The sequence below is a fragment of the Dipodomys merriami genome, unplaced genomic scaffold, assembly GCF_024711535.1.
Source record: "Dipodomys merriami isolate MVZ:Mamm:240054 unplaced genomic scaffold, mDipMer1.0.p SCAF_19, whole genome shotgun sequence".
NCBI classification, from domain to species: domain Eukaryota; kingdom Metazoa; phylum Chordata; class Mammalia; order Rodentia; family Heteromyidae; genus Dipodomys; species Dipodomys merriami.
The window spans coordinates 5,505,918-5,517,956 of NW_027203270.1; the positions used below are offsets into that span (position 1 = coordinate 5,505,918).

Sequence of the window (12,039 nt, forward strand, 5' to 3'; positions counted from 1 at the left end):
TGCCATGAACTCTTTTGAGTTCTAAAACAGATTTAATTATGATAAAATTGTAAAGAGTCTCCAAAGAAAGGACAATAACTCTATGGTGGTGAATCATACTAAAATTTATAAGCATTAGCATTTTTCTTTTTATTGGATGTTTTGTTTCTAAGAAAACATAAATTGAATAAATCATGTGAATTACAGATACCAGGCCTTGCTAAATCTTAGGCAGACAGTTGGTGATGTGAACAAGGTGGTCTTTATTTTAGTCATGTTTCAAAGCATCTTATATATGTCTAAACAATCTATACCATGATAATTCTTTTTTTCCTGGTCATGGGACTTGTACTCAGTGAGTGGGTCCTGTCCCTGAGCCACAACTTCAGGTTTTCTGGTGGTTAATTGGAGATAAGAGTCTTATGGACTTTCCCGCCTGGGCTGGCTTCAAACTGTAATCCTCAGATCTCAGCCTTCTGGGTAGCTAGCTAGGATTACAGGTGTGAGCCACTGGCGCCTAACTGATATCCATTTTTATAGATTCTTTTTTTGCTAAGATTGGTACATTTACCATAAATATACTTTTCAGTATATATTCATCTTGTTTTCTAGCAATTAAGGAATGTTGAAGGTTCAAAGCTGACAGCGAATTGCAACTCTCTGCCTTTTGATTCTGTTCTGGCCATTAGAGGTTGGATGATTTCTACCTACATTTATAAAGGGCTTCTGCTTTACTCACTTCATCATTTAAATGTTAATCTCCCTGAAAAATACTTTTACAAAACCATTCCAAAGTTATGCTTAAATACTTGGGCAACTCATGGCCAACGTAAGTTGACATAAAATTCACATCACAAATGTATTTTCTTTCTTTCTTTCTTTCTTTCTTTCTTTCTTTCTTTCTTTCTTTCTTTCTTTCTTTCTTTCTTTCTCTCTCTCTCTTCTCTCTCTCTCTTTCTTTCTCTCTCTCTTTCTCTCTTTCTCTCTCTTTCTTTCTCTTTCTTTCTCTTTCTCTTTCTCTCTTTCTCTCTTTCTCTCTTTCTCTTTCTCTCTTTCTCTTTCTCTCTTTCTCTCTCTCTCTCTCTCTCTCTCTCTCTCTCTCTCTCTCTCTCTCTCTCTCTCTCTTTCTTTCTTTCTTTCTTTCATGTCTGTCTGTCTGTCTGTCTTGGGGCTTGAACTCTGGGCCTGGCCTCTGTCTCTCAGCTCTTCAGCTCAAGGTGAGCCCTCTACCACTTGAGCCACAGCACCACTTCTGGTTTTCTGGCAGTTTCTTGGAGATAAGAATCTCAAGGACTTTCCTGCCTGGATAGGCTTTGAACCGTGATCCTCAGTTTCCAGCCTCCTTAGTAGCTAGGATTATAGGCGTGAGCCACCAGCGTCCAGCTCACAAATATATTTTCTAAATTAACGAAAAACTAAGAAAGCATTGGTTTTGATCTAATAAACAATTACATATTGAAATTTAACTGTGATATACAACTTTCATGTCATATCATATACTGTAAGGTTTAAAAAGGTCCACAACAAGCGGGTGCCGGTGGCTCACGCCTGTAATCCTAGCTACTCAGAAGGCTGAGATATGAGGATTGAGGTTCAAAGCCAGCCTGGACAGGAAAGTAGTCTGTGAAACTCTTATCTCCAATAAACCACCAGAAAACTGAAAGTGGCGCTGTGGCTCAAGTGGTAAAGCTCTAGCCTTGAGCTGAAGAGCTGAGACAGCATCCAGGCCCAGAGTTCAAGCCCCATGACCTACAAAAAAATTGCCATGCTTGTAATTCACTCTCCCTGGAACAGAATTCAGCACATGAGAAATTTTGAACTTCTGGGATTCATCATGAGAACAATTACTTTTTTGTTAAAAAAAAAATTAGGTTTAAAACAAGTACACTTCTAAAGAATCAATATTCTAGCCCAAAGGAGAGAAATTTATAAGTTTAAAGTAGTTCCTACAGTCTGTTTTTTGGTGTTTTTTTTTTGTTTGTTTGATTTTTTTTGGGTCTGGTCGTGGGGCCTGAACTCTGGGCCTGGACGCTGTCCCTCAGCTCTTCAGCTCAAGGCTAGCGCTCTACCACTTGAGCCATAGCGCCACTTCTGGCTTTTTTCTTTTTGCTTATGTGGTGCTGAGGAATTGAACCCAGGGCCTCATGCATGCAAGGCAAGCGCTCTACCACTGAGCCACCTTCCCAGCCCCCTACAGTCTGTTTTTTTCATTTTTATTTCTTATCACTATATAATTACAGGACTTTTTTTTTTTTTTTTTTTTTTTTTTTGCCAGTCCTGAGTCTTGTACTCAGGGCCTGGCACTGTCCCTGACTGTTTTTGCTCAAGTCTAGCACTCTACCACTTGAACCACAGCACCATTTCTGGCTTTTTCTGTTTATGTGAGGAATGGAACCCAGGGCTTCATGTATGCTAGGGATGCACTTTACTACTAAGCCACATTCCTATCCCCTTGTAGAACATTTTTATGACTCCTAAAAAAATCCTTTACCCATGAGCAGTCATCCTCCAATTTTGCCTCCTTCTAACCACTAACTTATTTTCTGCTTCTGTAGAATTTTCTCTGCTATACATGTTACGTATGTGACCTTTTCTGTTTGGATTCTTTACTTGGCATAATGTTTAAAGTTTTATCTGTATGGTAGGATAATTCAATAGTTTATTCTTTTTATGACTAATATTCTTTTCCTTTTCCTTTCAGTATATTTGTATCTTGAATGTACTTGTGTCTTTTGTAGACAACATTGTTGTTGTGTTTGTGGTTGTGGTTGTACCAGTCGTGGGAGCTTGAACTCAGGACCTGTGAGCTGACCCTGAGCTTTTGCTAAAGGCTAATGCTCTACCACTTGAGCCACAGCTCCACTTCTGGCTTCTTTGTTTTTTGGCAGTTTATTGAAAATAATAGTTTCGCAGGCTTTCCTACTTGAACTGGCTTCAAACTGCAATCCTCAGATGTCAGCCTCTGTATTAGCTAGAAGTATACAGGTGTAAACCACCAGCTCCCAGCTGCAATCATTGTTTAAAGCCAAACTTACTAGTCTCTACTTTTTGACAAGAGTTAAATAATAGCCAGTGTTTAATACCATTACTGATAAAGTAATTTTAATGAATGCCATCTGACTGCTTATTTTCTCTATAGCTGACAACTATTTTCCCCTTCTGTTCTTCTAGTACTGCCTTCTCTGTGCTAAATAGATATTTTCTAATATGACAGTTCAGTTTTCTGATGTGTCATTTTTATTCTCTTGACTTTAAAAAAAAGCACGTATTTTGAGTTATTTTCTCAGTGGTTGTAAAACTCAAGTTACTACCTTAAATTTTAATGGAATAAGCCAAGTGTTTGGGTGCACACCTAAAAATTGCAGTACTTGGGAGGCTGAGACAGGAACAGCTTGAGTTCAAGGCCAGCCTGAGCTTTAACAGTATAGTTTAATACGAATTAATTTTAAGAAGAATGCAACAAGTTTCTGTGTAGCTATATTCTGTTTTACTTGCATTATATCATTATTACAAAATTCTATCTATACATTTTATCCCTATCAATACATTTATACTTATTGCTCTATGCAAATTGACCTTTAAATGAGAAAATAAAAAAAGAATTCCAAACAATGCATTTTAGCTGCTTTTTATATTTTCTGAAGTAGTGTCTTTATCAGTGCTCTTTAGCCCTTAATGTGGACTTGGATTGTGTGTGTGTGTGTGTGTGTGTGTGTGTGTGTATGTGTGTGTGTGTGTGTGTGTTTTGCTGGGAATTGGACCCAGGGCTTCACAGATGCTAGGTAAATGTTCTACCATTGAACTCCATCCTCAGTTATCATTTTAGGGCCTGTGCCTTACATCTGTCTTGGTTATATCTACTGCATTGATCCTGGAGCCCTTCTGAGATTGTGTGGTAAGGTGTGTGGGGAGAGAAAGTCTTCAAGACGATTTTAGTTTAGTTGTGGTATAAAATAGATGTACAAGTTCCAGTAGTCCTTGGCAAAACCTAAAGTCATTAGAGAAAGAAGTGTGATATTGTAAATAAGAACAGGAAGAGATCATATTTATCAGCTGAAGCAGAAGTGATATTTTAGTGGGTATTAAAGAAAGGGAAGTAGATTTCCAATGATAGATCTGAGTTTTTCTGTCACTGTGACAAACATTTCAGAGAAAAAAATTTAAGAGAAGGAAAAGTTTATTTTGGCTCATGGCTTTAGTGGTTTCAGGTCATGATTGGTGGTCTCTATTGCTTTTAGGCCCAGGGCAAGGCAGAAATATCCTAGAGAAAGGGAATGGTGGAGGAAAGCTGTTCACCTCATGGCTGCCAGGAACCTGTGAAGGCAGAGACCGCCTGTGCCAGTGGGCTTCCTCCTCCTTTTCCTTTTTCTCCATTCAGGCTGGGTCCTGAATGGAGTAAAAGGGTGGCACTCACATTCATGGTGATCTTTGGCCCCCTTAATTGACTCTGAAAAGGGCCTATTGACACATGTGGAGATGTGCTTTACCAGTTTGCTAGCCTTCTCTCTATCCACCCAGTTGGTGCCTAAGATTAGCCATGGCAGGGTAAGAGTGGAGCATTTTAAGCTGGGCACTGATGGCTCATGCCTGTAATCCTAGTTACTCAGGAGGCTGAAATCTGAAGATCACAGTTCGAGGCTAGCCCAGGCATGAAAGCCTATGAGGGAATCTCATCTCCAATTAACTGCCAGAAAAGCCGGAAGTGGAGCTGTGGCCTAAGTGGTAGAGCACTAGCCTTGAGAAAAGAAGCTCAGGAACAGCATCCAGGCTCTGAGTTCAAGCCCCAGAACACACACTCTCTCTCTCTCTCTCTCTCTCTCTCTCTCTCTCTCTCTCTCTCAATCTCTGACACATGCATACATACACACAGACACACACATGGTATAGCATTTTAGATCAAAGAGACAGCATTAGTAAAGTCACAGAAAAAATGTTATAATCACAATGTAGTTTAGCTTGTGTGAAAATACAATGGAAAGACTTAACAGGAAATAGCCTATTTTCATAAAAGAAACATAGAAAAGAATATAAAACTTTTCAAACCACACATTTCAATGGTATTTTTTCCTTTTATTATAAACCATGTTATTTGCGTAAGGTTTAAGGTGAGAAAGTAGTGTTGTTTTTTTCTTCAGAGCTTTCTACTAATTGCCATAGTTTTGTGAAGAATGTCATTCCCCTACTAAGCTAAATCTGATTTTGACTCTATTGTTAACTGGTGGCACCACTGCTTCAGAACTCTCTTAGGGATCATTTTTTATTGATGGGGGAGTTTCTGAGCCCTTTTTATGGATAGTAATTTTCCATTAAAATTTTCTGAAAAGAGACTCCCTGGTGCCAAAGTAGCCACTTGAATCTTTGTATTTGTCAGTTACAAACTGATTTTCCTATACATCTTTATGAATAAGCTGCATGAACCATTTTCCCTGAGGGAATGTTTTACATTTACCACTGAATGTCATGTAATGAATAAAATGTGAATGTTTCTATTCAGTGTCTAGTTACAGTTTTCTAAGTAATGTTTAGCATTAAATTTGTATGTTGAAAAATTTGCAGTGCTATTTGTTGATGTGCTTTTTGCTTTTTAAGCTATATATTGTACTTGATCTAAAGGAGAAATGAAATTGCTACATTTAAGGGATTTTTTTTCTTATTTAGATAGTTGATATTTGTGTAGGTAATGGATTTGGCTTAAGTGATCAAGGATTGCTTCTTGGCAGTAGTCAGTAGAAGGACTCCTCTTGGTGTAGCTCTTGTAATGTGGTGAGGAGGCTGTACCACTCTCAGGTTTAGGTGTATGTAGTTCTTGAGTCTCAAGAAGCCATCTGTAGCGAGCTCTTCAGAAGAGCTGTAAAATGCCCTACACAAGCTCATAACCCTAAGACTGGAAATCTCTTGGAGAATAACCTGAAATTTCCGTAAATTTTGGTAGTTCTGCATTGCAATCAAGCGTTTTTTCAGAACTCAATCCCAAAAGCTATCAAATAATTGTTATTTGAAAAATCACATTAGCGAATCCTCTAGATATTATTTCAGAAATACACTAAGCATGTTGCATTAATTTTTAATTTTTTATTATCATTAAGTACTTGTACAAAAAAGTTCCCATGCAACAAAACAGTATATGAATACAAGGTGTCTGACAACATTGTCATTAATTTTTTAAAACTCTTTGAATTGTTTCAAAAAAGAAACCATGGACAGTGGCGCTGTAGCTCAAGTGGTAGAGCACTAGCCTTGAGCTGAAGAGCTGAGGGACAGTGCTCAGGCCCAGAGTTCAAGCCCCACTACCTACAAAAAAAAAAAGAGTTGAGAAGAAACCATGGACATAAAATCAAATACAGTATTAATTAATTTCTCAAATTCTAGCTTCATTATATATTAATAATAACTTAAGCCAGGTACCAGTGGCTCACATCTATAATCCTAGCTACTCTGGAGGCTAAGATCTAATGATCACAGTTTGAAGTCAGCTCAGACAGGAAATGCTGTAAGACTTTTATCTACAGTTAAATACCAAAAAATCCAGAAGTGGAGTTGTGACTCAAGTAGTAGAACACTAGCCTTGAGCAACAAAGTTCAGGAACAGTTTCCAGGCACTGAGTTCAAGTCCCAGGCCCAGTACCAAACAAAACAACAACTTAAAACTGCAATTTTTTTGTTATCCTTCAAAATATAAATGAAGGACTGTGCTGCAAAGCTGCTTTAATGAATGAGTGAGTGACTAATAACTGGAAAGTATCAGTTTAAATAACTATTTTGTTTTATTTTGTATGTTTATATGCATGCCTATAATAATTTACTTTTATCTAATAGCATGCACACATTTGAACCACTTCTAGCTCCCTAAAATTGTAAAAGACTATATTAGCCAGGTGTTGGTGGCTCACACCTGTAATCCTAGTTACTCAGGAGGCTGAGATCTGAGGATTGCGGTTTGAAGCCAGCTCAGGCAGGAAAGTCTGTGAGATTCTTACCTCCAATTGATCACAGAAAAAGCCAGAAGTGGCGCTGTGGCTTAAGTGGTAGAGTGCTAGCTTTGAGCAAAAAATAACTCAGGGACAATGTCCAGGCTCAGAGTTCAAGCCCTAGGACTGGCAAATTAATTTTAAAATATTGATGATAAATTTTTAAGTGAAAATTTGACAGAACAAACACAAGGAAATTAAGAACGAACTCGAATCAAAGATAACTAGATAAGATAGTTTAAAGAGGCAGAGATCTAGTAGTAAATGTAAAAGTTGAACTAATTCTATCCTATTCCTGTGCTTCTCCCAGTTCTTGGTGTGTGTGTGGGCAGGGTGTGTGTGAGGTATGTGTGTGTGGATGCCAGCCAGTGCTAGTGCCAGTATTAAGGCTTGAACTCTGTCCCTCATGCTCTCACTTGGCTTTTTTTTTTTTTTGCTTAAGGCTAGTGCTCTAACACTTGGAGCATCTCCACTTTCGGCTTGTTGGTGGCTAATTGGAGATAAGTATCTCTTGGATTTGTCTGCACTAGCTGATATCAAACCACAGGTCTCAGATTCTCAGCCTCCTGAGTAGCTAGGATTACACCACCAGCACCTGGCTTCTAAGATGTATTTTTCATACATGAAATGACAGAGAAATCACTTACTAGGAAATATTAAACAAATTGGATATATATAACTTAAGATTAATTAACTTAGCATTTTTCAGATTAAAGTAAAAAAATTTAAGTTGATATTGACTAGAAAAGCTTGAGAGCTCCAGGCATCCTTTGTTCTAGTCTCCAATGTTTGTAACTAATCTTCATAGTAGCAATCAATTTATTTTTCTTTTTGGCTGTCTTTACTTCCTGGTTGCTGGGATTATAGGCATACACAACCATTCCTTGCAGATATATACACTTTGAGAAAGACATATACAAGTATGCCTGACCATATCAGTTTACTTGCTTAGCCACTATAGATTTGTGTGTGTGTGTGTGTGCCTTTTTTGGGCAGAGGACACATAGAACCAGAGTAGGTCTGACTAATATGACTTCATGAATATTGAGTATTTCATAAATCTCAAGTATATTAGTATTATGAATATTTGTGTATATATGATATATGTTGAATATTTAATGTCCTTCAATCTCTTCATCTATGTACATATGCAAGTGCTGTACTTATCTGTTTAGCATGTTTTACAATCTTCTATCTTATTTCTCTGATTTTAACATCAGAGTTTTATCCGTCCATTGGGTTCTTCTGCTTTATACTAAAATTGAGTATTCTTAAGTATAATGGAAACTGTAAGTTATAGATGATAAATTATAATCTCTTGGCTTTTTTTTTTTTTTTTTTTTTACTTTTTTTGGCTTTTTTTTTTTTTACTTTTTTTTTTTTTTTCAGACAAGATCTCAATATATAGTCTAGGTTGATCTGGAATTTGCTATGTGGCCCAGTCTGGTCTTAAACTCATGCTTCCATCTCCCAAGTCCTGGAATTACAAGAATATACCATCATTCTTGGCATAATTTAGCCTCTTTGAGTAGATTAACCAAATGGCAAGGTGCTTCAATAAAAAATTCATATTCAAATGGATGGTAGGGGAAAAACAAAGGAGGAGGCAACAGTGCTTGATAAGAAATGTACTCATGCTGGGCGCTGGTGGCTCACGCCTGTAATCCTAGCTACTCAGGAGGCTGAGATCTGAGGATCGCGGTTCAAAGCCAGCCCAGGCAGGAGAGACTGTGAGACTCCTATCTCCAATAAACCATCAGAAAACCGGAAGTGGCGCTGTAGCTCAAGTAGTAGAGTGCTCTCCTTGAGCTGAAGAGCTGAAGGACAGCGCCCAGGCCCATATTTTTAGTCTTTTTTTTGTCAGCTGTGGGGCTTGAACTCATGCTGTCCCTGAGCTCTTTTGCTCAAGGCTAGTGCTGTCACTTTGAGTCAGAGTGCCATTTGGGGTTTTCTGATGCTTAATTGGAGAGAAGAGTCTCATAGATTTTCCTGCCCCAGCTGGCTTCAAATTGCGATCCTCACATCTCAGCCTCCTGAGTAGCTAAGATTACAGGAGTGAGCCACCAGCACCCAACTTAATCTTTTTCTTTAAAGAAATAAAAACAAAACACTTCTTGTATGTTTGAATACAGCAAAAACTTAAGGGTACACCCATTTTTAATATAAGTATTACAGTAAAACAGTACTGTTAAAAATTAAAACTACTAATTTTTCATTTTATATCTAAGATTATCATTTCGTGCATTCATTTCATAGATGTACAGCTGTAGGTACCTGTAGATGGCACATGTTAAAATGAATAATAGAAAGTAAACATTTCATTAATATTAATGCTTCATGGAATGAATAAGAATCATCCTTCGATGGAAAAATATGACAAGTTTTATTTATGAAGTATATAATGTGAGTAAGGTTACAGAAGATGGTAGTGTATAGAGGCAAGACTATTAAAAGCATTAAGACTTGAGTGCTGGCTATTAAAGTGAGTAAATGGTAATATTATAAAGTTAAACACATGCCAAAAAACATTTTCCAGAGGACAGGGATTGTAACAATACCATTAATGAGGGCAAAGAGGTCTTAATGCAATTTGCACTTTCTAAAGTTTCAAAAAGAGGCTTTGAGTTAGTGCGTTATGAATGCACTGAACATCTGGAAGTGGGTAAAAGCTATGGACATTGAGCAAATGCAGGATTTCCCCATGAGTTTGCGTCCTAATTCACTGCCTCCCTAGTGAGATACTGGTTTTAAGAAGTTTGAAAAAGTAAAATGACAATGTCCAGATGAGACAGAGACATTCCAGGGTGTCTTTTTCATTTGTGAGATCTGATTAAAAAAAAAAAAATTGCCCCTCCAGTAATTTCCAAGTGATGTGGACACCAATTGGTAAGTGAAATCATCTCTGTCACTCTGTGTCAGTTTGTCTCTGTCTTTGAATAATATTTACTCTTTATCAGCTATCAGAGAAAAACCATTTATACCATGTCTCATGGTTTTCACAGTATATAAGCCTTAAAGCCTGAGAGACAGCTCTTTGTCCAGGGGTTTGCCTTGAAGTTATTTGAGTTTTCGGTACTGCATTAGATACTTACTAGACTTTAACTACCAGCTGAGTTATTTAGGTTATTTAGTTCTTTCTGATACTTCTCTGGCAATAGAGAAATAATTAAACTGTACAAATGTGTAAGTTGAGTGCAGTGGGAACGTCATCTAAAACAGAAAATTTGCTTTAGACCATTTTCACTGAGATGATCATTGTGCTTTTCCTGTAGAACTACTCTCCCAATTTGCATGTAGCCTCTTGTACTTCTTGATGGAGGGCTTTTAAAGTGCTTTTTACAAAATCCTCACTGAAGAGACTAAAATAAACACATTGCAGTCTGTATAAATAGTGCCTTCTAGTTGCTGAATTCCCCCCTTTCAAATTATTTCTCATACTTCATCCGGACTAAAATCTGGATGTACTTGGAGGATGCCACTGCCTTGTCAATCCTTTCCAGCTCTGACTTGTTTTTCCTTTCATAACTTGTAGTACCTCCGAATGTACTATGTTATGTTTTTTAAACCTTCTTAATATTCTTTAAAAAGCAAGTGTGGGGAATTGTGGGGGGAAGACAGGTGAGAAGGAAGGAGGGAGGGAGAAAAGGTAAAGTTTTGTGGCATCACCAATAGAAACTTTTAGTCTCTGTGCTCATGTGTTTTAATCATATCACTCTGGGCTTCATCTTTATTGCCATGTGATTAATCACCTGATTATTTTTTATTAAGGACTTTGTACCTCATTTTACAAGTTTTTTTCCCTTTTATTATCTTTGACCTCTCATTGATTTGGGTCTTCTTTTTTATTCATTTATTAAATTTATTCGGTATTTCTCAATCATTTTTTATGTGTGAGGTGCTGTGGTGGTACTAGACAATCAATAGTGAGCAAAATAGGCAAAAATTAGGTATTCTCTTATATTTCAGGGGTGAGAGGCAAAAAATAAACCAGATATTTAGAAAGATACTGATACATTAGATGATAATGAACTGAATGGTTTTGATCTACCAAATATCTTCTTTTCTTCTTCCCTCTCTATCACCCATAGATCAGCAGCTTTCATTGAGATTCTTTATGCTCAAAAATTACTCACATTCTTTTTTTTTTTTTTTTTGGGGTCCGGTCGTGGGGCCTGAACTCTGGGCCTGGGCGCTGTCCCTCAGCTCTTCAGCTCAAGGCTAGCGCTCTACCACTTGAGCCACAGTGCCACTTCCGGCTTTTTTCTTTTTGCTTATGTGGTGCTGAGGAATCGAACCCAGGGCCTCGAGCATGCAAGGCAAGCGCTCTACCACTGAGCCACCTTCCCAGCCCCTCACATTCTTTTATCCTCTTTCTCTTCCACTTCTCATCCTATAGACTCCCTTATTTCGATTTACCTTCTATGTTTATACATATAATTATGTGTGTGTACATCTGTGTTTCATGAAATTTTCCTTGCTGAATCCATTTCTTTATATTCTCCTCCTGGTCAGTTTCTCCACATGCATTCTGGTTTGTTTTTTTTTTTTTTTTGCAATTTTTAAAATTGTGATTAAGTGATTACATAAATTTCACAGTATTGTGGGATAGTGATACTTAATCACAAACACATTCTAGCCTTCATGGGGCAAATTGTCTTTATCATGGTCTATAAAGTTTATGAGTTCTATTAGCTTTGACAAGTACAGTTATTTCTTCCAAATCGGGTGATATGCACATTTCTTTCCTTTTGCTTAGTGTCAGCTGTTCCCTCTTTCCTGCTCATTCCCTCCCCATCGCTGCCATTGAGTTGCTTAGTTTGTTTTGATCAATGTCCAGTGCAGCTGAAGGGTCCCACTGTTGTATGGTTTCCCGTTTCCCTCTGTTTCTGTGTCCTCTTCCTAATTTCCCTCCGATGAGCACATATATACCATTCTTTTCATCTTTTTTCTTAGTTTTGCAATTTATCATTCAATTCTAATCTCCTCCTCTTACCCATATAGTCAACTGCCAGATCAGCATTTCAGTTTGGGTATCTTAAAAGCAACTTAAAATCTTTCCTTCCAAACTTGGCACTTTTCCAGTATTGTCTGT

At 37.6% G+C, this 12,039-nt stretch overlaps 1 protein-coding gene across 1 annotated transcript in view; it reads left to right on the top strand.

Annotated features, from left to right (window-relative positions):
* The window catches only part of Brip1 (BRCA1 interacting DNA helicase 1), a 112,685-nt gene that overhangs the window by 53,884 nt on the left and 46,762 nt on the right, over positions 1 to 12,039 (top strand).